The 27,380-nt window shown below is 38.7% G+C and overlaps 1 pseudogene; it reads right to left on the bottom strand.

The window, feature by feature from the left end:
- Positions 1–18,624: 18,624 nt before the first annotated feature.
- Positions 18,625–18,741, bottom strand: LOC118604915 (annotated as a pseudogene).
- Positions 18,742–27,380: the final 8,639 nt, after the last annotated feature.

Raw genomic sequence — 27,380 nt, forward strand, 5'->3', positions numbered from 1 at the left:
ACCCAAATGGTTAGTTTCTCCTTATCTATCCTTGCTCCATTCCTTCTTGCTCCTCTCTCTCATCACCATCAAAGGACACTCCCTAATTATTCCCTACAATATGTCTTTAAAATATCAAATTATGACTAAGCCACACACAAGCAAACCAAACCTCTCCTGTGCCTACGACCCTTAGACTGCTTTTTTCCTGGACATTGTGTATTATGTCACCCCTCCAGGCTCACCCACGAACCTCCACACTGACTTCACTACTTTTCTTTCTTGTTGCTGCCTGATCTATACCTGCCAGTTGACCCCACCTTTGAGCTCCCTGCTGGAACTTTTTTCAGGCCCTTATCTATGATCCATGGACAATTCTTAGTGTCCACTAATTAAATGACAAGTGTCAATAAATCCTGTCATGGTAACAGTTCAAAAAAGCATTTTATAAAATGAATCAACATCTATGGTTCAGCATATGGTGGGATTTTTCTTACACATACCACCTCGGGTTCAACAGAAGCTGAATTCTCCTAGCCCCCAGCTCTCGTCTCTAGCCCTAACTAAACATCATTACAGAAAAGTCCAGAAATAAGACAAGAAATTGGCTCAAGGATCATCTTAAAACTTCAAGCAGATGATAACTTTCTGTTTTAAACTCTTCATTGCTCTCCTGTTACATTTAGAATAAAATACAAAATGTACACAATGGCCTATAATTTCTGTAGGATTTTCCTCCACCTGCACAGCTAACTCTGTTCCTCACTCACTGTAATCAGCCACATGGAATCTCTTTCTGTTCCTAGAAAATGCCTGGCCTTCTCCTGCCTCAGGATTTTGCACTTGCTTTCCCTTCTACCTGGAATGCCTCCCCCTCCCCAGTTCTTTGGATGGACAAATTGCTCTGATCCTTCACGACTCAGTTCTGAGATGCTAGAACATTCTATATCTTGAAATTTGTATTCTTTACTGTATGGGTTTCATAGCTCAGTAAAACATACAGTAGATCATCACCACATCACCTTTTTAATTTTTTTTCTGATGATGATCACAATCTGATATTCATGTTGATTTGTTCACTTGTTTACTGTTTGTCTCTACCCTAGAACAGGAGTTGACAAATGATGGCCCACAGGCCAAATCCAGCCACCATTAGTTTTTGTAAATTAAGCTTTGTTGGAACTCAGCCACAGTTGTTTATTTACCACTGTCTATCGTCGCTTTTCCACTACAATAATAGAGCAGATTACTTGTGACAGAGATTGCATGGCCCCATCTGTGAATCAATTTCTTGTCTTGTTTCTCCACCTAAAATATTTGCTATCTGTCTCTTTCTAAAAAAAAAGTTTGACAACCTCTGCCTTAGACTGTAAGTTTCATGAAAGCAAGAATTATGTCAAGAATGTTCATCTGTATTTTTAGGGTTGAAAGACTGTTTGGAACAAACCCACCAACCTCTAAAAATATTGGTTCCCCATTGTGCCTTCAGCCAACTGACGCCCAGTGCCACCTAGTCTCCTTTTCCTTTCCTTCTTCAGAGCCTGGCTCCTGGCCAGTTGCCTGCAGACCGTAGGTTCTTGCCATCTGCCATCCCTTCATAGTTCTGCCTCCTTGCTCTGTATCTCCAACTCATGCTACTTACGTGCGCTGAAGCTGAAAAACAATCCGGTCACAACAAATAATTCTGCATACAAAAGCTTCCTCTGGTGGCCTATCAGATCATGTTTGCAAGCGATTATTTCGTAGCATGCTGATCCATTCTCTGTACTCACAGAAAGCATGCCTATTTAAAATTTCATCCATCATTCAGCTTCTTGACAACACATTTATTCAGATCTTTGTTATAAAAATGATTCGTACACATAAAATCTTGGAAATATAGAATATAAAGAGGAAAAATCACAAAGAGAACCATCTTGAGCACTTTGGTGTAGTTTCTATCTGGTCTTTTTAAATCTTTCTATGTTTTTTTTTTTAAAAAAAGACACACTTGTAGAAAACAGCAAAAAATTACGAAGTATAATTTTATCTCTTGAATTATAACAAGCATTTTTTTATATTATACATTCTTTGTAAATGATTGCTTTTAGTAGCTGCACAATATTACGGTAAGTGGATTATTTATAAAATAGTCCCTATTTGGAGAGATATTTATAATATAATAAGACTTTTATAATTGAAAATAATCATGAACATCTTTGTGCATGAAGGCTTTTTTTTCCTACCTCTTTGATTACTTCCTCAAGTAAGATTTCTAGAAGCAGGATTCTGGGTCAAAGCATTGTCATTTCTCATTTTGTAAAAGGTATGAAAATCTCCAGATAAAGTCTCAGAGTAAATATACTCATAAGCCTCTTTCCTGTGTTCCAAATCCACAAGAATTAGAGATAAGATATTAAAATATCAAAATGTGAGAAGAACATCTCAGCAGCTAGAACAAGAAAGTAAAACTTAAACAATATGCAAAATGTAAAGCCACAGGGACAAAAGGTGGGACTGGAGCCAGGTAAGCGGAGCTGAAGTTAAATACCTACTATAATAGGAATCTAAGCTGGGCTTCCCACCCACAAACAGTGGGTGATATAACTCCCTCCATGCATCTAGAATTGCAGCAGAAATATACTACTTGCTCACGGCTAGTGTCCATAGCAGAATCCCCATCTGGTCTGTACCATGTGAATCGTGGAGAATTGTCACCCCAGAATTGAGCTGAGCTGCAAACATATGACATGGGTTGAGCTTAAGAGATCAAAGCTAAGGCAGCTAAGAAACTGTCACTCAGACAAGGTACAATGAAAAGTAGTCATAAAGGAGAGATTTATATCCTAAGGTGACAGAAATACAAGAAGCATCTAAAAAGAACTTGGAAATAAAGTTCTGTCAAATATCGTCAGTAAAATAAAAGAAGATAATATCACTAGAATTAGAATAAAAGATTATGAAACTAGAATAGGTAAATAATAAAAAGAACATAAAAAAGTTATCCACCCCAACTTAAAAAAAGAAATCATCCCTTAAAGGAACTGTACTTCACCACACTGACAGTAGAGGGCGATCTGGATCTAGGAATGGAAAATTACTTTAACTCCATGAAATGAAAAGAAGCATTATAAAGCCATACAAAGCTACTTTAATGGGGGGGGGGGGGGGGGGCGGGGGCGGGATGAGATTCAAAACATCTTTGCTGGAGAAAATTCTTACCTGAAAACAACCACAAAACAACTAAAAAAACCACAAAATTTCAGTTTCAATTAATATCTTAAAACAAGCATTTGGAAATATGAAAACAATAAAACACCTTAAGCCAGAAATTCAAAATCCAAGAACAGAAACGGAAACAAAGTGATAGATTAGATGATAGAAAGATAGATAGATAGATGATAATATATAAATTGATTGACCAGCTAATAACTGAACTCAGGAAAAAAAGACAAAGTCATCTTAGGAATAAAGGCTAAATTACAAGTACTCAATGGAGAATAGACTTAAATGAAAATTTAATAAAGAGTATTGAGGATAGGCATAAAAATAAACAAGAAACTAAAAGGAAATAAAGTGAAAAGATTAATAGAGAAAGGGGTCGAAATGGAAGACAAAGAAAGATAAGAATACAGATCATTGGAACCTTTGAAAAACACATGAAAGAATGGAAAAAACCTTATCTTTAAACCTATAATCAAAATGGAGAGATATACCATGTTTGTGTACTAAAAGACTCAATTATTGTTAAGATGTCAATTCTCCACCGATTGAACTATATAGACTTGTCTAGAAAAATCTCCTTGTTTCTCTTTTACTCATAATACCTGACACTAGACATATAGGTTTATTCCCGCACTGACCAATTCTCCAACGGCCGCTGGGTGTCTTATAATTCCATTCAGTTTTGACTATTTACTTGGAATTTGCATCAAATCCCACAAGTTAAGGGCTCAGTTCCACAAGATTGTCCCCACTTCAGATGCCAATTGCAAGTTGTAGGTTGTCCCTAGTACTTCTGCCCAAACAACTATAAATCAAGATTCCCATGACCCTCTCCTCAGGCTTAATAATTTGCTAGAACTGGTCATAGAATTCAGGACAGTACTTACTTAGATTTACCAGCTTATTATGTAATGAAAGCTATGATAAAGGATACAGATAAACAACCAGATAAAGATACATAGGGCAAGGTTTGGAGGTCCCAAGAACAGGAGTTTCTGTTCCCATGCATTGGGGTGCCTCACTCTCCTGGCAGATGGATATGTTCACCAACCCAGAAGCTCTCCAAACCCTGTACTTTGGGGATTTTTAGGAAGACTATATCACACAAGCATAATTGATTATTAAGTTAATTTCTAGTCCCTCTCCCCTTCTCAGAGGATGGTCACTGGAGCTGAAAGTTGCAAGCCTCTAATCATGCCTTAGTCTTTCTGTTGACCAGCCTACATCCTGAGGCTATCTATGCAGGAACTCACCAAAAATTGCCTCTTTAGAAAAAAAGACACTGCTAACATCCAGGAAATTCCAGGAGATTTAGAGATCTATGTCAGAAACCAGGATCAAAGACCAAATATTATGGTTTAGAAGCTCTGAGCCATAAACCAGAGACAGATATATACTTTTTTCTATTATTTCTCAACTCAGTATTGTTAAGATATTAGTTCTCTCCAAATTGAGCTATAGACTCATTCCTAGCTAAAATTCCAATAAACTTTACAGTGGAAATTCATAAGCTATTTCTAAAATTATGTGTAAATGTAAAGAGCCTAGAAGAGCCAAAATAATTTTGAAAGAAAAGAACGAAGTTGGAGGATTTGTATACTTGATTTAACTCTTACTATAAAATGAACTATACCCAAAAAAGAGTAGTAATTCAATGAGATATCTTCTCATGGCCCATTAGAATGGCCATCAACAATAACAAATACTGGCATGGATATGGAAGAAAGGGAACCCTTGTACATTGCTGGTGAGACTGTAAATTTGTACCTCCACTATGAAAAACAATATGGAGGTTCCTCAAAAAAATTAAATATAGAACTACCATAGAACTATCATATGATCCAGCAATTCCACTTTTGGGAATAGATCCAAAGCAAACAAACAAACAAAAAACTAGAAAAGATTTCTGCGCCCCCATGTCCACTGTAGCATTATTTACAATAGCCAAGATATGGAAGCAACCTAAGTGACCATCAGTGGATGATGGATGGATAAAAAGTTGTGATTATACACACACGCACACACACACACATACATACATGTAATATAACACACAATGGAATATTATTCAGCCATAAAAAGGAGATCCTACCACTTGCAACAACACGGATAGATCCTGAAGGCATTATGCTAAGTGAGGTAAGTCAGAGAAAGAAAATGGTATGATCTCACTTATATATGAAATGTACAACAAACAAACAACAACAAAAAACCTGCACAAAATTCATAGAAATAGAGATCAGATTTGTAGTTATCTGAGTCAGGGGTAGAGAAAGGGTTACCTAGAGGAAAGTGGTCAAAAAGTATAAGATAAATAAGTTATAAGATAAATAAGCACTGGGGATGTAGCATACAACATGATGACTACAGGTAACACTGCTGTGTAGTACATAGGAAATTTGGTAAGATAATAGATTCTATTAGTTCTCATCATAAGGAGAATTTTTTTTCTTTTTATCGTATCTCTATAAGATGATGGATGTTAACTATTGTAGTAATCATTTCTCCATACATGCTAATCAAATCATCATGCTATACACCTTAAACTTATACGGTAATATATGTCAATTATTTCTCAATAAAACTGGGGGGAAAAAACTAAAACAAAGTGTCATTGGCATAATGTTTGACATATCAATTAACGGAAAAGAGGAGAAGGTCTGAAATAGACCCGCACATATGGTCAACTTTTTATAAACATGCCAAGATAATACAATGGTGAGAGAATAGCTTTTTCAATAAATGGTGCTAGAATCGCTAAATATCCATATGAAAGAAACGAACCTCAACTACCACTATACATTATACATAAAATTTTATTTTAAATGAATCATAAACCTATACATAACACTGTAAGTGCTTACTTAATTTTATCAATACGTTCTGTGACTTTAAGAGAAATGACATATAATGAAAGTAATTTTACCATAAGCTAATTGATATAAACAAGAGTTAAGTTTCTATAGCAATTCAACTTTATAATGAAATAATATTGAATGAAATGACTTTAATTGAGGAAATGCTGTACTTAAAGATACAAAATTTGTAGAAAAGATATAGTAGAAAATATTTGTGACTCTAGAGTAGGCAAAGATTTTTTAGATTGGGCACCAAAAACATGATATATAAATTGGACTTAATCAAAATTATATAAACTTCTGCTCTTTTAAATATGCACCATTAAAAAAAGGAATAGTCAAGCCATGTAATAGGAGAAAATATTCACGGTATGTACATAGGACCAAGGACTTGTATTTAGAATATGTGAAGAACTTTTATAACTCAATAATAAGACAAGACTACTCAATTTTGAAAAGTGGAGAGGAAGAAGAATTGGGGAGGAAGAGATTTGGGCAAGCTGATGTAGAGTCCTCAAGTCATAGTCACACTCCTTTTGGAGGGGCTTACCTTAACCCCTCTGCCATGTTTCATCCCTGGAGGGAGCAGCCCTGGCAAGCAGGGCTCAACACAAAGGTGACAGTGGATCTACGGGGGCGGGAGTTGGGGCTAGCCACGCAATTTTGCTCTTCACAGTAGAGAATGTGGGCTGTACATTTTCATAGCCACCCATCATCTTCTTTCTCTACTTTATGTTCTCCCAAGTACCATTTTCCTCTAAGCCTCAATTCCTCCTCTATAAAATCAGAGATATGGTAATCAAACTTTAGACATTCTTTCATCTGAAAAAGATGAGGAACTCCAGCGCTGTGACCCACAAGGCCTCCTTGAAACTTCATAGCAGAAAAATATGATTCTCACCATTGCTAGGCCCACTCTCCTTTCCTCTAGTTCTACATCCCCTAGCATGGTGTGTACCTCTGTCAGGGAATTCTGCCCTATTCATCTGCTGTAATAAGATATTAGAATGCAGAAAATTTCACATTACACCATCAGCCAATTCTGCGTGTGTGCGTGTGTGTGTGTGTGTGTGTGTGTGTGTGTGTGTGTGTATTCTCTCACATTGTTGAGCTTTTAAATGTTTTAAGCATCTTTTATTTTTTTCTTGGAAGACCTGGTGATTCTATCATAAACAGTTGTCTGAAGATCTCTCTGGCCTAGATGAGCTGTTAACCTATAAAGCTGCCATGAGAACAGCGTTTTTTTAAATAAATTATTGATGTAAAGGAAAGAGAGACTGTGAAGCCTACCTCAAGGAAAAGCAAATGAAGCATTGGAAGATATGAAAAAGTAAAAAAATAAATATTAAGTAGCAACAGCTTTTCCATCTCCACTCAAATTGTACTAATGGAAAGTTCTCAGAAATTCTATGTGAGAATTAAGAGCCTTATTTCTATGGACAATGTCAGTTAGTACTCGGCTGAATGAATGAATGAATGAATGGAGAATGGGAGACAGGGTAACCCTAGGACAGTGTTGGACAAACTGATCATGCTTTACTACTCATGTGGGCTATAGGAAGGAAAGGAGTTCATCAGCCCATGATTAGCCACTGATCCCAGCTTTTCATCTGCTCTGTTCCTTAAACCCTGAGATATTTCACTATAAATCACTCGTTTACGTCTCAGAATTCTATTTTCTGGGCTATAGAGATTTGAAAGTTGGTATCTACAAAAATATCACACTGTGAACCAGCTTAAAGAAGCCAATAGTAATATGTGGTATAGGCCAGAAGCTTCCTGTCAAACAAATATTACCACGATATTCAGGTATTTCAATCTCTCAAGTATAAAGTAAGATCATATTAATTTTTAATGTTCACATTGAATAGCTGGAACCACTGGGTTCATTGTTGTAGAAACACTGATGGAGGGGCCCCAGGTCCCCCTTCAGGGAAGGACTTGCCAGGCTGCTGGGAGTGCTGTCAGCCCAGAACCTTCAGCCTCTGCCCTTCGGGGTCAGCCTCAGCTACAGGAAGCTACCTTGCCTAAGGTCACCCCCTTCCTGGGGCAGCTCGTTCCCAGGGATGGATAGAGGCAGGAGTATAAAGTACCAGCCATTTCAACTCACTGTGGGACAACTCTGATGCTTTTGGGTCCACAGCTGCCTTTAGGATTGCTTGAGGCCATTGGACTTACCTGTCAGTTCATTCTCTTTCTCAGCCCAACCTGGCTTCCTTCTCCCTTCCACATGTGTAGATCTCAGGGCACTTCTTAATAAATATCCTACACACTAAACTCCATGTTCGAGTCTGCTTGCCAGAAGACCCAACCTGCAACATCTCTTCCCATTCCCTGCCACTTAGCATTGCCAGATAAAATACAAAATGCAGGGTTAAATGTGGATTTCAGATAAACAATGGATAACTTTTTAGTGTAAGTATGTCCCAAATATTGTTATGGCTATGCCTTGTGTGGTTCTTGGTCTAAGTAAATGTTTGTTGGATAAATGGGAATGTTAGGATCCCATCTTAAAATAGAGTACCCTGTCACACAAGGAAGAAGGCAGCTGTGAGCAATGGTCCCCTACTTTCCATTATGTAAGTGTTCCTCAAAATGTCCACAGATAAGCAACACCCCAATTATCTGAGGGGTTTATGACAAATGCAGATTTGTCATAAATCTGGGTCTCATCAGATTTTTTGAACAAGGGCTGATCCCTAGAAATCTGCATTTATAACAAGCCTCCTAGATGTTTCTTCTGACAACTGAAGTTTAAGAATCTTTTACACTAAGACTTGTGGCTTTGAACCAGAAAGACCAGTTTCATTTAAACTGAGGAGATCTCCCTATGGTAACCAAAGAACTATAGTGAATAGGGGACCAACTCTGTCCCTTTCCTGCTCATCCACTTGTTCTCTCTCCTCTTGAGTCTCCCTAGGATAGAGAGTAAGTTCTTGGACCAGGTTGATCATCATAATCTCTGGGAGAAGAGTGTTATAAGAATAACAATATGCTAACTCAGAGACTTCAGAGTAGTATCCTGAGCACAGCAGGATCTCAGAGAAGCCAGAGTCAGTGGGAAAGGCATTAGGGGAGAGATGACTTTCAACGATGGGCAATGTTTGCTTGGGAATATTAGAAAGGTTTGAGCATTCTAGAATAATAGAATCTTCAGGCTTAGAAGCAAGAGAAGCATGGCATGGGAGGATACTTACTGTTAGAAGGCTCCTGAAACTCAATGACAGTGTTGCTTCTGGATTTGGGTGGTAGGTTCAGGAACATTTCTCCCCAGCTCTAACACACAGTTTCAATTTTCTGCTGCCAGATGTTCCTCTGGAAATAAGAAGAGGAATCTTCTTAAGGGGTCTAATCATATCTCAAAGGTAGCAACTCAATGCACTAAATGATCATCTGTCAGGAGTTCATAGGTTGGTGGTTGCCCTAACTGGCTGGACGCTATAGTCCAAAAGCTCACCTTCGTTTTCATATCTTCGGTGAAGTCATCCTATATAACATTCTACTCTCTTCCCCGCAGAATAAAGGTACACAAAACAGGTGAGTGGTTTTCTCAAGATACTGAACAATGCTATAAATTTTTCCTCTCCCCCTTATTTTATCATTTAAGGAACAATAGTATTTGTGGGTAAGAGGAATCTAGATATTTGGGTTTTGTGAAAGGTGATTTGAGGCTTATGAAGAATGTCACCTCCATAAAGTGGGAGGTGAGAGTTGTCACTCTAGGCACACACCTGGCTAAAGCAGCAGGTACAGGTGGGGAAGAGGGAAAAATGAGGTTGGATAATTTATAGCAATTTGCTAGCACAAAAGGCTAAGAGCTACAGTTCATCTTCTCAGCCCATCTTTCTGGACTAATTTTATTCTTGTCATTCAGGTCTCAGCTTACATATCACCTGTTTAGAGAGGACATCTCTAAGCACCCTGTCTCTCTTCATCACATTACATTATTTTATTTGGTTTAGAGTTCTAATCATATATTTAAAATTACGTTGTTCGTTTAAGTATTCACTTGTTATCTTTGCCCTCACTAGAATGTAAATTCTATGAGAATTCGGTCTATGTCAGTTTTATTCACAGCTGTAATCCCTCATTTAGCATTCTGTCTGACATTTAGTAAGTACTCATTAAAATAGTTGTTAAATAAATGAATGAGCTTATATTTTTTTTTCATTAAACATCATGAACATTTGTTAATCCATACCAGAAATAGAAGCATAAATGCTATGATGAAGAAGCCTCACTGTCACAGTGGTCTATAGCTTGCTGTGGTCCCCAGAAGCCATACGAACTATTTTGTGAATTCTGAACTACTTCTGAAAAACCACTGACTAGTTCAGTGGAGAAAAAGACAAAAGTTGAACATTTGCAGAGTTTATAGCAAGTTGTATCACAGAGTTTTCTGATTTAATATTTAGAGGACAATCAATGAGTCAGTCTATACCCAACATAAATCCAAAAGGTGACAGGTAATAATTATTCATGAACTTTACATTTTAAAGCTTTTAGCATGAAAAAAAAATCTGTAGACAGACATATTTATCTCAGGAAAAAAACAAACTTGACTAAACTTCCCTAATGAATAAAAACTTATTTTTAGAATTAAATAAAACTTACCATGCCTGCTTGTCTGATGAAGCATTTTGTTAAAATTTAAGTGGCTAAGAAATCAAATTTAATAAATCAATAAGAACTCAGAGTTCAGCCAAGGATAAAAGAAGTGGAAAATAGTATTTTTAAAGTTTCCACATGTCAATGAAGTCTATACATCATTTTCCAATATGTAAGATCACAATATTCAAAATTTTAGTTATCTGCATCTCTGGGTTTAATTCTCCAGTGTTTTGAATGTCACAAAATTCACTTCTTCAGATCTGCAGAGTAAAATATTTCTAAAAATAGGCAAATAGGATCTGGAAATTCTTTACCCTTTTAAAGTCTATGTTATCTATAATTATGCCCTTTTAAAAAGAAGGCAGCTAAATTATCTGTGTCTTTTAAAGCAATGTTCAGGAATTCGATTAAGGCTGTCGAATTTATAAGATAGTTAACTAGCTTAAAGCAGGTTATTTGGGTTTCTATTATTGATGTTGACCCTTTTGCCATCATTCATTCATCTTTCATTCATTTCCTTGTAATGTTATGTGAGTTGCAGGTCTATGTCTCTCACTAGATTATGTGTGTTGATTTCAGAGCTTGTGTTCCTAAGAGAATCTAGAACAATTCATGGATTCAAGAAATATTTTTAAGTGCCTGCTATGATCTAGATACTGCAGAAAAAGCAGTAAAGACACCTACCTTCTTGGAGCTTGCATTTTACTGATGAAGACAGACAGACAAAGACTAAGATAAACAAGTAAAATATGAACTCTGCTATATCATGATGAATGCTAAGGGAAAAGCTAAATAGAGAAAGGTAGATAGGAAATTTGTGTATGGGGGAAGGAGATCCAGAAAAGTCCTCAAGGAAAGAAGATGTCATTTGAGTAAAGACAGGAAGGACGTGAACCATGCACTCACATGTATTGACTTAACTGAATAACGGTAAATGGGGTTCTCAGCTCCAATGGTGTTCGGGATGTCTCTTCTATTTTGGTGCTGATATGCTTACATCATTGATGCCTTGTCCATTCTCACTACTCTCGAATAGTGTCCTTATTCACAGCCTATAGTGATTCCAAATGCAGTTGGTGTGCATATCCACATCCTCAAGAATAAATGACTCTGCACTGTCAGAAATTAACTAGAAAGCTAGTTGGCTAGATATGTAGGGTGCAGGGATCCAGAACAAGCCACTCTAAGATTGCTTCAGTGGTATGCAGATTACTTAGAACTAAAGATGATTTTAGCTTCTGGTTCAAGAGAAACTTCTAAGGCTTCCCACTAACTGCTTAGAAGAGTTTGAATGAAACTCCTTGCCCATAACAGATTATCAGAGATAACTTCTTTTGACTTTGAGGCAGGGAAAAGTTCTATTTACTAAAGTTCCCCCTCTTCTTTCATCCTGCAATGACCTTTTGAATCTCCCAAGTCACTTTATCTCATCCCCAGTTCAAGATGTTGCATACCTCAATCCCCCTTTCTATCTCTGAACCTGTCATGTATGCAGAGTCTCTGACTCTCTCATGTATATGGGGTTTCCGTGCACATGAAATTAAATTAATTTTCTCTTATCAATCTGCCTCCTGTTGATTTGATTATTCAGCTAGCCTACAGAACCAGAGGAGGGAAACGAAAATTTTCTCCCGTCCCCACAAGAGTTTAATGCAGTAGCTCGTATTGGCGAAATGTAAGCTAACCACCTGCATTTGCTGGAATAGCACCCAGTAAAAGTAAAGATGAAAGGGACAGAATCAAAGGACTCCAAAGAGAAAGCAAAAGATAGAAGTCTTGCTTTGGAGAATAAAAGTTATACACATATAAGCAGCAATAAAATTCTATACTATAAACTAATTTCCTGTCTCTGGCATGTATATCTGTGGACTTTCCTCCAGTCTTATATACTCATCATGCCCAAACAATATGCTATTCTTGAGACAAACTGCTGTCCCAAGGGACTTAATGTTCTTTTAGCTCTCCATGCCTTTGCACATGCTGTGTTTTCCTGACCTTTAGCCTCCTGATCATTCTACCAAGACTCAACTCAAAACTCCACTCTCTGTCGAACTCATTGAACTGTAACACTTAAGACTGGCATAAATCACAGGAGGTAAATTATAACTCAAAGAATAAAAGTAAAAGAAAAAAACTTTATCTCCTGGGCTTTTGTTCACTAACACTATCGAATGATTAATGAGTAAACATAAATTTAATATTTCCCCCATTTTTGCTAACTTCTGAGAACACTAATTCATACTTTGCAGCATAACTCTGGCATATTCCATCTATTATCCACACAATCTGTTTACTCATTCCACCCACTGATTAATCCCCTTACCTCTCTACCACCTACCCATCCGCTTGTGCTCTCACACTTCTACCCATCATTCCACCTATCTACCCATTCATTCACCTATCCACCCATCCACTCATCTACCTACCCATCCACACATCCACCCATCCATCCATATTGTGGTGGTTAATAGCACAGGCTCTGAACCCTGACTGACTAGGTTGAAATCATGGCTTCTTCACTTGTACTGGGTAAACTTGGACAAGTTACTTAACCACTCTGAATATCAATTTACTCATCAGTAAATTGGAAAAGCAATAGTCTTTATTTCTGAGAGTTACTGGGAGAATTCAATGGGTTAGTGCATATAAAATATGTAGATGATTCCTAGCACATAGGAGTATTCAATAATGCATAGCGAGCATTCACTGATTAATCATTCTCTGAGCATCTACCACATGCCAGAAATGAATTTGGTACTATGGGGGAACAAAAAAAAACAATAAATAAGACAGAGACCCTACCCTCGAGGAGCCAAGTTTATGAGAGAAGGTTGACAGACTGACAAATACAACAGAATGGGGTGGTATTATAATGGGACAAGCACGAGGTGCTATAGGAGCCCAAATAAAAGGTCCTCAGCTCTCTTTGGTAGATTAGTCAGTGAAGGCTTCCCAGAAGTAGAGATATTTGAACTAAGTTCTATAATTCTGGACTCTTCTGTTTTTTCCCCTCAATTTCACTGTCACACTGATGTTTTGTTTCTGACGCCAATGTCTCTCTCTGACTGATACCCTGTACTGACATATGGACTTAGCCTTCTTTACTCTTGATTGCTGCCCTGGACCCTCCATGATGCTAAAAACACTCAAGCCTTTTCCCCCAAGAGAAGGCAAATAAAAAAGCTATGGTCATAATAATATGATGATAACACTTCATTCAGAGTAAAAGCAAAAGCCCTTATAAAGGCCTCTAAGGTCCTACACTATGTGGCCCCCATCCTTTCTCTGACCTCTCCTATTACACTCTTCCTTCCTTACGTGATTCCAGCCAAACCTTTTGGCTGTTCATTGAATGCACAAGACACACTAATACTTCAGGGTCTTAGCACTGGCTCTTCCCTCTGTTTAAAGCACCCTTCCCCAGATATCTGCAAGGCTCACTTTCTCACTGTCAAGTCTTTGCACCAACCACCCTATTTAAAATGCAAAACCCACTGCTAGCACTTCAAGACCCCTTACCTTGCGTATTTTTCCTAAAGCACATATCATATTCTATTATTCTTCATAATTTACTTATTTATTGTGTTCACTATCTCTTTACTAGATTATAAGTTTCAGAAAAGAAAGGATATTAATCTGCTTTATTCACTGAACAGCCTGTATCAGTGGCTAACACATTGCCAGAGTTCAATAAATATTTCTTAATGAGAAGATATTGGTATAAGCATCTCTAGGGAAAGTACATCTGAGGCCCCACAAGTTAGGAAGCGCAGGAGTACCTCTCTTCTTTTTAATTATTAAGCTGAACAAGGGTAAAAAAAACTCATTTTCTTTTTACCCTTCAGTCAACAAAGCAATAAAGGTCCTTGAACTTACTTAATGGGTCCATGTGAATGAAGCTAATTGATGTGAAGCAACCTGGCTGCCTGCCTGTTAGCTGCTAGGATCACCTGAGCAGCATCTCGGGAGGTGGAAAGGCCTCTCACTCCCACCTGTCTGCATAAGCCCAGAAGAGTGTCTAACATGGACAGAGACCTGAGACAGCTTCTACCCCAGGGCCTTTACCAGTTCCTGGTTGGCCCCTTGCCTATAGGGGGAACTAGGGCTTCATTCCCACTCTCCCATCCTGGGACTCTTGTCCTGAACCCTGGTTTGTTGGATTTCTCAAAGACTGATCCTAGAGCTATTTTACTAGAACCCAACACTATGATTTCATCCAGGCTCACAAGATAACTGAGCCTCAACTTTGCTCTCTGGAGTCTGTCTTGGTCTGGTATTTTCTGGCTGAATGGCACTCAGTCTCTCTTTTTATAGAAACTGATGTTCTGGCCACAAATTCAGAAAAGATTGTACCAGACTGGGTTTGAATCCAGCCAGGCCACTTCCTGGCTGATTGACTTTGGATACTTTCTCAATCTTTTGAGAATGTTGAATTTTACCCGAACACTGAGAAAACAGCAAGGATTAAGAAATTCTCCCACCCTTTTGTATCCTAGGAAATAGCTAATCTCTCAAAGGACAACCCTGCCTATGCAGATTCCATGATAAGACCTGTCTCCATCCTCTCCAGGACTCATTCCCTTGTTTATCTGCTTCTGTAAAACCCCAGGCCCCCTTCTCTTTCTTTGAGATGGTCTTCACTAATGAACCTCCTCCTTACTACAATAGCCTGGCTAAAACCAGCCCCTAATTGCCCAGTGCAATTTGTCTTTCAAAATTTTAAACCTCGATTTTTCCATCTGCAAAAGGAGACCATCATATCTACTCGCTAGGGCTGCTTGTGAGGGTTAAATGAAGTAATATGCGTAAAGCATAGTAAGCTCTCCATAAATATTTGGATGGAGTTGTTAGTCCTGTTATTAATTCCCTCCAGCCCAGTTCTACCAAGCCTTGTTCCTCAGGATTCCCTGTGCTGATTAATGTCTGATGGATGTTCTCAGTCACTTATCACTTACTATCCTCACACATTTTCTGTTATTGACAGGAGCTTTTGCAGGGGTTTGGCCACAGCTAGCCCTACTCAGCCACTATCAACCACCAAACACATCCTAAGAGCATATCCCAAATTCTGTGTGAACACGGTCTCAATACTCCCTCTTCATTCAGAAATGAAGTCCTGAACTACTTCCTCAACCAGCCCCCACATTTGTCTCCAAGATCTGGCCTTGCTTCTCCCTTCACATTTGATTCTTGGTAATTTTTCTGTAATGAGGGTTGCTTCTCACCTATTTAGCTACTTGTCTCCAGCTTCTAATTGTGGTAGGTATGGGGTGACTTTAGCTTTGGGGAGATCTACAGCTAATCACTCCTTAACTGCATTTCTGGAGAACCTTGCCAGTGGTGAGAATTGGAATCTCCAGGGACCTTTTTAATATTCACCATATACAGGAAGTTCCCCTGACCAACTAAATTAGGGCCTCTAGGTGTGGGATCAGGACACTAGTGTTTTTAAAAAGGTCCCTAGATGTTTCCATGAGCAGCCGAGGCTAAGAACCGTCAATGTAAGAAATGGATGTGAAAAACTGTCCAAACCTGTAGAGAATTTTAATAAGAGTTCACTCAAGCCAAACTGACAACAATTGCTAGGAATCAAGATCTCAAATGCTTCAGAGAATGACAATTTTGCAGTTTCTTTTATACATTTGGAATTATGGAAGGAAGATAAGGAAGACTGTATGAAGATGGGAGAGAAGGTACACGATAGTTAACGATAGTGTATGCTTCCTCCAGGGTGGTTACATCTTCAAGAGGTCTGTAAAAGAGGGTCACTTCTGGCATTTCAAAGGTATGTTAACCCAGATGCACAAGAACAATGAACAGGGCTTGCTTAAAAACCTTTCACTAAAGAAGTTATGGGTCTGGAGGGTGACTGCCCACCATAACCTGCCCAGTTAGGAATTTGCGATCAGATCACCCTGTGAGGTTACTTTCAGTCACTGAACTTGTACATACCTACCTTTTCTTCCACAGAACCATTATTGTATAGACTTATGTTGTATCAAACACTCTCTAGTATCATTTACTTGTCTGCCTTTTCTGCTAAACCTGGGTTCTTAATCTGTAACCCATGAACTTTTACAAGGATGCTTAGGGATCTGTGACCAAATAAATATTAAGAATCATTCATCCCTAGTCCAGGAACTCCTCGGAAGCAAGGCATGTGGCTTATCCATTGTCGCAACCTCTATGCTAATTTCCAACATTTGATAATGCAACATTTGTACAATAGTAATTTGGCATCGCCGAAGGCACTGCCTAGAAATTTTTTGAGAATAGATGAGAATTAGGTTAAGGAATAAGCTTGTAGCTTCACATGCGCAGAACAAAGGTGTATATATAAAATCTCCCCCGTACGTGGTCGTATATATGTACGGGAGGGAAAATCTCCTAGCTTCAAAATCTGGAGGCCATTAACCAAACTTTTAAAAGAGAAACAAGAGAAAAAACTGTTTTAATTACATAGATATGCACTAGAGTTAAAAAAAAAAAAATGTAGCTCAAGAAAGCAGCCAGATAATTAAGGTTTAAATTCCGTCACAGCCTAAACAAAGGAAAAGGGGTTTGGGGATTCTGGTCAAGGGAGGCAACTTATGGAAAGGAGAGAGAAAGAAATGCCTGGCAAGCAAGTGTTGTTTTGCTGTACAGATAAGAGTCTTTCAGATGATAAGAGTTGCCCTTGGGAGTAGCTCTCTTCCTGGTATGGAGACATCTTTATATGAAAATTTCCTTTACGAAATGAGAAGTTTATACTCTATTTTAGGCATTTAGTAGGAGGTAAAGAGCTCTTCCTGTGCCTGCTGGTTCTCAATGACCTTTAGCTCAAAAAAAAAAAAAAAAAATCCATAGGCCATGGAGATTTATTTTGGGATGGCATATTCCAGTACCCTTCATATGTTTATTGTGGTGTTTGAGCGCCACCAAATTGTAATTCCCTGAAAGTGTGCAGTGCCTGAAGAATTATCCAAAGTCCTATTTGTTCTGCCAATTTTAAACATGATTTAAAATCATATTTTAGATTGATTTAAATATTCATCAATTTACTTTTTGCTTGTATTTTATTAGGATAATGAAATTTGCATAGTTTTGAAATGGAAGTACTTTAAAATTCTTTCTGTATAATTGTGTCTGATCAACTGAAATCTCACTATTGTCACTGGCATGGAATGCTGCACAAATTGAAAGATCAAACATGGTCACATCTCTCACATTTTTCTAACGATTTGCTTCAGGCTCCATCTGCCTTACTAGCAGGAAGCATGGTATCTCCTTCCTTGAAATATCTAAGAATCGTGGGGAAGAGAGTGGTGCATAGGGGTTGGGGCATCTCACTTCAGCCAAAGAGGAAATCAGTCTGGCTTCCACGTTGCTGCTGCAGAAGGGAGTACCTGCATTTATCATGCCTTTTCATTTTCTTCATTTCCAGTGCTTTGACATTTTGGGACCTTGCCGACCCTGGATCGACTGCCTTTCCCGAGGTAGCCTAGAAATAGACAGTAAACATGTGTTTGCAGTGCTCCTTTCATGTGCAGACTAACAAATCCAGAGCCACGCTGCTACCCCCACCTTGAATCAGGCTCTCACACACAGGGCCACTATTTCCCTGCTCTAATCACCAGGACCCGACAATTGGAGCCAACCCCCATACCCCAGAATCCACTGAAATAATTAAAACTAGCTAATCCTCAGCCTATTTACCTTGTCTCATCTGTTTCTTCCCGCAGAAACCACAATAAAGGCTCTTACCCATATTTTCCCTGAATTCTCTTTACCTCTGACCAACCCTGGTGCTTCCCCGTGTGGCCCTTCACTGTAGTGTGGCATGCCTCTCCCCCTCCTGGGAACTGTAAGTATCTGTCTTTTCATTGGCAATCATCCGATTTGTTGATCTCACTATCTCTGAATGACAATAAAACTTTTTTATTTTATTTTATTTTATTTTATTTTATTTTATTTTATTTTATTATTTTATTTTAGCCTACAGCACCTGGTTTTCCTAGGTGGTCTCCTCTACAAGTACTAACCAGGCCCGATCCTGCTTAGCTTCCAAGATCAGATGGGATTGGGTGTGTTCAGGATGAGCCCAGCAGACTCTGGCTTCTTGCTGCCAAAGGCATCTGTTGAAAACAGGTCTCATAAAGTCCAAGAGGCCATGCTGGTCCCCCACTGCCTTGCTGTTAATATGCTCCATATCTCAACTAAGACTGCAAGAAATCCTGGGGGCACAGCCCAGCTCAGCCGAGGGTGTCACATACCTGGGCTCTAAAGAGGCAGATGTTCGGCACTCACAGTTCACATATCTAGGCACCTCCTAGGGACAAGCCTGTCTAGGGGAAGGCTGGGATCTGGTATTGGCCACCCTGGACCCACAGCTATCTCATGAGGAAGCTGCCTTCAGATGGTACACTAATTCAGTGATTTATCCCACCAAGGGAGTATTTTATGGGAGTTTCTGGCCCTTCCTTTGCTATAAAGAGAGAACTATCCCTCTGAATCTACCTTAATTTTATATAGGCATTTTACAACTTATTCGAACAGCTAATTTATGAAGAAATAGCTTGTAAAATAACTTTTTTTCCCATCACTAGACTCCCATGGCTTCTTCATTACTGGACTATTCTCAGCCCTGAAATATCACATTCTCCCCATTTCTCACCCACAGAGGTCAAAGCCTTAGTCTCCCCTCAAATATCTAAAAGATGCCCAGTCTTGGCTCCTCCATCAGCCTCATTCTCTTTCCCTAAACTCTGGCCCACTGAGGGTTTTCTGAGACCTCAAGGTTTAGCTTTCAGAAAAGCTTAAGAGCCAGTGTTAGGCCCAGCACTTAAATTTTAGTGGATGCCTGGGCTGCTTCAAGGACTGTGACAGTAATACAGGTTAAAATAGATTTTGAACTGCCGGAGAACCCAGCCAACATTTAAATAACATTTAAATAGGTGAAAATGTGTCCTGAGTTCCAAAAAATGACATATGAGGGGGAGAAGAATATATCACTACAGAATGTGTCACTTTGGCATGTGGATTATTTTGAGCTGAAGACAATCAGGAACCAGCAGACTCAGGAAGAGTTGTTTATCTCCCCCCTTTAATGCCTTAAAGAACTTAGGTGGAGGGCTTATTATACCAGGAAGAGAACTATTACCAGGGATAACTTTTTATAATAGAAAGACTTTATGCTTAGCGTGGCAAACATTTGTTTACCAAACATTTGCTCTTTTCATCTTCCTGTGAATCGTCTTCCTCCCTTTGAAGCCCTAGACCGTTAACCCACATCCGTTTTGCTCAAGATGGTATTTAAGCCTAAATTATCTGAATGTCAAAGAATCGTATATTTTTATGGAGTTCCCATATACACAAACTTTGTTTTTCTTCTGTTAATCTGTTTTATGTCAATTTAATTATTTATTAGGCCAGCCAAAGGGCTTTGCAAGAGAAAGAATACAAATGAACTTTCAGAAAATAAGGCTGCTTGCAAGCTAGAAATGGCCTCTTGTCTCTACAGCCTCTAGCTAGTTGCACAGAGGGTACAGTGGAGTGAACACTGCCTTAGGAGACTGAGGTTCTCGTCCCAACTCTGCCATTCATGTCATCCCTAGAGACTCAGGTAACTCATCGATAAAATGGACATACCACTTTTAATATCTTCTGTGCCAGAAATTAGGAGAATGGAACAGGCTGTCTCTGGCAATTCCAACCAGGATATAAAATTAAAACTGAGCTCTAAGAGGTTCCTTTCCTGCTGTGAAGAATTCTTGCATTGAATGATTTTTGAAAAGTTTGGAGACTGACTTAAAGGATCTTCCTTCCCAGAGGAGTTTATTAATTCAAGGATCATAGCAGAGAGGAGAATAGGGAATGAGGTGGGAGGGGGAGGTTGGCTATGTAGCAGGTCCCAAGGATCACAAAGGGACCACGGGTGACCAATTTATTTCTTGCTGCAGTGTTTCGTTTTTCACAAATCGGGAGCCCTATTGCATCTCAATAGTCTCAAAGTAGCCATTTGCTTTCATTCCAAAGAGCAGTCATTTGCCACCTGCGGGTTCGCATTAACATAAACTATGCAGACGGCTCTTTGTTCCAGAAAAAAAGACTTTCTGTAGGGTTGCTTAAGGCAATCAAACACTCGACTTAAGAAAGGCGGAATTAATTGACTGCAAAAAATAAACTGACATTCTTCTCCAAGTACTGACGAAGGGAAATAAGCTTGAATGGGTTTGTAGCTGGTTCATTTACACAATTTTTGTTATTTTTAATGACTCAGTGAGCTTTTAAAGTCCAGGGGCCTCAGTTTAGTGAAAATTGCCCTGGGTGAGATGCAAAACATTGACACAAATGCACATCATCCTCCACTAGTGTTTACTACCAACATTCAAACTGCTGCCGCTGGTTCCTTAAGGAGCAGTAAACTACTAAATGCCAAGTTTCATTTTCACATTTCTATTTTCATTTTGCTAATTATCTCTTAACAGAAACTTTTTGTGATTGGCCTTCATCAACCAGTTGGCAATGGGGCAGATTTGAAAGAAAAATTTTCTTTAAACACATCATTGTACTCAAGTCCACCCAGGGGTGAACATTGGCAAAGGCCTGAAGGTGGGAGCGACAGTGGCAATGGAACCTGGGATTAATAAAGCCAGGTTAGCAGAGCTTTGGTATTGGAACCGAGAAGTTGTAGGTTCGAGTCCCTGCTAGTAAGAAAAAAGATTTATTGTTTAAGCCAGAGCACTTTTGAGAATAAAAGGGGGTGCTATGCTAACTGGGCCAGGACAAACTGGGACAAACTAAGAAAGTCAGGATGCACGGTGACCACACTACTTAGCTCCTAAACAGCTCTGTGACTGTGGAAAGTCACTTAACTTTTCTGAGCCTATTTCTTAGCTTTCAATGAAGAAAACAAATGTTCTGCAGAATTTTTATACTTAGTGTCAGGGAGAAAAGAGTTTTCTTCTACCCTTCTATGTTCTTCTGGCTGGTCTAATAATGAAGTTGACATGGGACAGAATAATAAGATAAAGTAAAATTTAATTATGTACATACAGAGCCCTATTAAGAATATGAGACCTACAGGTAAGCAGGTGGGCAATTAAATTGATAGCTCTTTCTGAGCTTCCGCTGAGACTTATAGACTGTTTTTCGTCATTCAAGGAGAAGGGGTAGAGGTCTGAGACTTCAAAGGGTAAAAAGACAATTTACAGGAAGATGGGGAAAAAAAATGTTCGGTAAACAAATGCTTACCATGCCATGCAGAGGCAATGGGACACAGAGGACTTTAAACAAACAGGCCTTGTTAAATTTGCCCAAGTCTACCACACCTAGTTCATATTTTTCATAGTTATCTTTGATAATAGTTCTCTTCCTGGAACAAGCCCTCTATCTAAATTTTTTTAGGCAATAAAAAGGGAGGTAAAAGCTCTTCCTGAGTCTTTCAGGCCTCAATTGTCTTCGCAATAATCCGTGTGCCAAAATGGGACATTCTGGGAAGACTCATTTTGAACCCCTTCATTAGTCTTGGGGATATACATAAATACACTTTATAACTTATAAAACATGTCATAAATATGAGGTACTGTCATAGTTAATAAAGAGAAGCCAAGCTTACTGCTTGGTACTGAAAAACTGAATATACAAATGGACAATGACCAGATCATATATAAAAATAGAACTTCGACCCACAATCTGCAGCAATCTGTTCAGGAAACCAACCCCTTATGTATTATAAACAGCCTCAGATATCAGTCTGCTATAAGTTAGACTTGCAAGAGGCCAGTTTGCTATCTCTAGTGACAGTCCAGGAAGCTAAACAATAACCTCTGTAACAATCAGCCCCAAATGGCTAGCATTTGATTAATAACTGACAGCTTCCCAAATTTTTATCCCCACTTCCAATTTAGGACCAATTAGAGAAAACTAAACATGCACTCTTAACCAATCACATAGGATGTTCCACTTCTAGTTAGCTAGCCTACAGCTTCCTTATGCCAATACCCTTCACTTAGAACATCTGAAACCTTCCTTATTTTCCCACTGAAAAGGTTTCCCACACCTCTGCCTTTGAGTCTCTACCAAAAGACAAGTGGCAATGGCTCACTTTCTAATTATAGCAAGCTCTGAATAAATAGCCTTTGCCCTTCTCATTTGGTTGGTCTTCATTTATTTTCACATCTGATGTTACACAGAGGACCTTAGGTCCCAGGATATTGAATGGAACTTTCCCTGTTTTCTTGGAATTGTTAATAAAGCTTTAAAGCTGAGGAAAATAGGACTAAGAGGGACCCAACAGGTCCTGCTACCATTATGTCATCAATTCCCACAACCTAAATCAGAGTAGAAATATTCCTGACATAGTAGAATTACCCTAGAGGAATGCTGAGGATCCTTAAGCAAGGATATTTGTATTTCTTGTGACATAATTAACTCTACAAAAATTAGCAGAACTCGAACCTTCTCATTGGTATGCTGGGTTGGTAGCTGCCTGCTGACAAGAGGACCCCAGCTCAGAAGGGACTGAGAGTTGTGGTCAGAAAAGGTTATGCTGGAAGAACTTACCTCACCTTGGTCGCATGCTCATTCAGAATAAACACTACATTTCCCATCCCCTTTGCACCTGGATGGGCTGAGTTCTGGTAAACAAAATAGACAGCATCTGTGTAGCACAGAGATCCTGCAGGGCTTTTCTCCCTATAGAGGTTTTTGTTTTCTCTCTTTAGTGTCCCCTCTGCCTTCTCCATTCCTAGTGGATGCACAAGTAGAGTGGGAAGGAGTGAGAGTGGACTGTGTCCCCTTCCCCAGTGCAGGCCCCTTGGTCATAACCAAGCTGGGGAGAGGGGACAGAGCATCGAGTTGGATATGAAATTGAAGCTTTTCAATGGACTGCATCAGGCTAGACTTTTTAATACCTGTGTGACTAGGAAGTTTTGGGAGCTTCAAAAATGTCATTAAGGAAGAGAAAATAGGTGCCTCATGGATATTAGTTGAATGACACTGCACGATTTAGTACATGCAGATTTTCACATGCTCTATTTTCTTAAAATGAGGGTACACGTGTATGTTGTGCAAAATATTTATAGATTGAGATTGGGGTAACCCAGAACTATAATAAACATCTACCAAAAAAGGCACCAGTAGCCAAAACACATCCTTTTAAACTTCAGTATCCTATAGCATCCAGAATCCTATCCTAAAGAATCCGTTTTCTTCTTTATTGTTAGATACACAGAGTTAGGTGGTAAACAAATGACTGATGGATCATCGAATAAATAATTTTAAATGAAGATTATTTTTTAAAAAAATTTTTTATCAAGCAGGCAGTCTATCCTCAACCTTCTCCCTACATTTTAAAAAGTTTAAAATATAATTTCTGTACATACACCAGCAAAATGGAAGTTTGGAACTGGAATTACAGCCTTTTAAGCATTAATAAAGTAAGAAACTAATTTGTTTTACATAATTCGAATCAGAGTTTAAACGTAAAGAGGGCTTAAGCAATCACCCATTTTGTGATAGATGCTGACACCTACTGGCCATATTTGATATTAACTGCTTGATATGTTTTCACCAAGAAAAAATGTTCCCACTTCTTAGAGAGTGAAGTTTGGAAGGAGCTAAGGGGAAAATAGTGGCTCCAGGGAGTGGAAGTGGAGCCACTGGGAAATGGAGACCCAACGGTTAGAAAAAAAACTAAGGAAAAGAATCATGAGGTAGCTTCTAAAATGTCATCAGTTAGGCGACCCCAGAACTCCTGCCTTACCCACATAAGCCCTTCTTCTTCTTGAGTTTTTCACTTGAAGTCTAAGAAATTTTATTCAAGGTGCATAGTTCCATTTTCAAACCAGTCTTTGGAAGAGAATCACCCTCCAAGCCACCAAACAGAAGTACCCCTGCATCCTTTTCTGGGCATTCCTGTAGCACCTGATTATCAACATTATTGTTGCTAGCAGGTTTTTAATGCTTACTCTGTGCTACGGAGCTAAGTGCTTTGTAAGTGGACAGACCCCAGAGTCAAGCTACCTTGGTTCCAGTACTGGCTTTGCAATTTACAAGTTTGATGACTTTAGTCAAATGACTTAATCTCTCTTTATCTCTAAAATGGAGATAATAATGCCTATCACATAGATTTCTTGTGGGGTGTTAAAAAGTTTACATGTGTAAAGTGCTCCAAAAAAACACCTGGTACATCCTAAGTGCTATACAAACATTATTATTACCTTACTTTATCATTACGATAATGCTGTGAAATAAATACTACTATTTTTGAAATGAGGAAACAGGCTTAGTGTATGAGTCGGAAATGCTTTCAGCTTTAAATAGCAGAAAACTGACTAACAGTGACTTAATGTTCTCTATCTATCTATCTCATCCCCCTCCCCTCCCTGTTTTTCATATCAAGCAGTCCAGAGATAAGCGGCTGCTGACTCATCGTTCATAGTTCAATATACCAGGGCTAGTTTCTTGGAGATTATTTAGATCTTTTCCTCATGGTCATAAGATGGCTGCCCAGTTCCAGGCATCGTGTCTGTTCAGCAAGAAGAATGGGATAAAGAAGGAAGCTGGAGCCACTGGCTTCATCTGCTCTTTTATCAGAAGGGCAAAAACATCCCCAAAACTCTTCCCTTAGCTTTTATTTGTATTTTATTGGCCAAAACTGTGTCACTAGGCCACTCCTGGCCAGAAAGGAGTATGGAAAAGAAGGTATTTAACTCTTCTAGATTCTGTAGTAGAAGGCAGCAAGGAAGAATAGAGTTGGGAATGTGGACCAAAAAAACGGGGAGGGGGCGGGGGTTCTACAATAAAACTGACAAGTCCAGTCACATAAAGTAACCTCGCAGGGTGATCTGATCATAAATTCCTATTCAGGTAGTCACATCCCAGACATATTACCTTTAGCAGAAGATTTATCTTTGTCTTAGCAAGTCTTGTCTTTGTTCTTGTGCATCTAAGTTAACATACCTTGGAAATGCCAGAATAATCCTCTTTTTCAGACTCTCATGGATATGTATAATCTTGTTAACTATCCTGTAATCCAATCCCCACCTTGCTTTCTCCCACCAAAACTTATTCCCTGGAGCATTTGAGATCTTGGTTCCTGGCAATTTTCATTAGCTTGGCTCAAAAGAACTGTCATAAAAATTCTCTACAGGTTTGGACATTTCTTATGTTGACAGGAATGACTGTTGGATTGGCCAGTGATCTGCATCTGCTGTATCTTAGACAGGAAAAATTATGTGGTAAGATCATATCAGTACTAAGTGGTGGTGCCAGCATTCAAATGCAGACAGCCTGGCTTTTGGTGTTTTAACTACCATGCCATATTAATACTGTGCTAGATAGTCTCCCTTTGCCCCTCCAGATCTACTCTTCCCAATCCTGATGTGGGTCCTGGAATTCTGTTCTCTAAGAACTCAATCCCCTCAGCATATCATTTGTTTCAGTCAATGGTACTGGAGGATGGGAGGAGAGTGGTCAGGGTATTTGGTCCCCCAGCTCCCTTTTTGCCAGGCTCTGGTCTAGCATATGGTACTGTCCTCTAACTGATGGCCACAGCCTACCAGACAGCCTCTCTCCTACTGGTATCCACGAATATCATTTCTTCCCTTCCTCTTTCAGGCCCAGGAGTAACAATGGCTTTCTACTATTGAAAGTCCCTTGTCGATTCTCTTAACCCTGACATGACAGATTAATATACCATCTGTTTCCTGTTAGAACTCTGAAAAACACCTTACATTTACATAGTGCCCTATAATATCATTTTATGTATACTCTCTCTTAAAGGGTCTTATTCTGTTGAGATTTTGACCTCCAGCCTTGCCCCATACATTTTTTTTGATACCACTGTTTCTCATAATTACATGCTCCATTAGCATATGCATAGCAACTTTGCTATAGAATGAGGAACTTTTAGCTCCATGAGGCATACGAGAGAGAATTTTAGCCACATGGCTTCCTTCCTCTAGTCCTTGCTTTTCTTTTTCCTGTTTCCCTGGCTTGCATCTGGAGTACAGCACCACTGCAAACCTACTTTCCCAGGTATAGTATTCCATTACTTGTCCATCATTTGCAGACCATTATGGCATGTAAAAGAGAGAATAGATTTATTTTATTTTATTTTATTTTATTTTATTATTTTATTTTCTTATTTATTTTAGTATTTATTTATTTTAGTATTTATTTTATTTTATTTTAGTATTTATTTTAGATTTTATTTTAGATTTTATTTTAGATTTTATTTTAGATTTTATTTTATTTTATTATTTTATTTTAATCTTAGGAGTGTTAGCATTATAGTAGGACCAGTCTTAGGTAAAACAAATGTCACTGAGCTTCTGAAATAGCATCACGTGGATAGGAGCTTATTATTCTTATTCATAAAACTCATTTGTTTTTATTGTAGTAAAATACACATAACATAAAATTTACCATTTTAACCATTTTAAGTGCACAGTTCTGTGACATTAAGTACATTTATATTGTTGTACGACCATCACCGCCATCCATCGCCAGAACTTTTTCTTGTTCCCAAACTGAAATTCTGTACCCATTAAACACTAACTCCTCATTCCTCCCTCCCCCACCCCCCACCCCCCATCCCCTGGCAACCACTATTCTATTTTTTAATATTTTTTGATTTAGACTGAGAGTAGATTTACTTTGTGCTGTTCAGAAGAACAAGCTCAAGATTACTACCTGTGAGTTGTAAATGTTACACAAAGACCTGCATTTATGGGTGGACCCACT

The sequence above is a fragment of the Rousettus aegyptiacus genome, unplaced genomic scaffold (assembly GCF_014176215.1).
Source record: "Rousettus aegyptiacus isolate mRouAeg1 unplaced genomic scaffold, mRouAeg1.p scaffold_m13_p_6, whole genome shotgun sequence".
Taxonomy (NCBI): domain Eukaryota; kingdom Metazoa; phylum Chordata; class Mammalia; order Chiroptera; family Pteropodidae; genus Rousettus; species Rousettus aegyptiacus.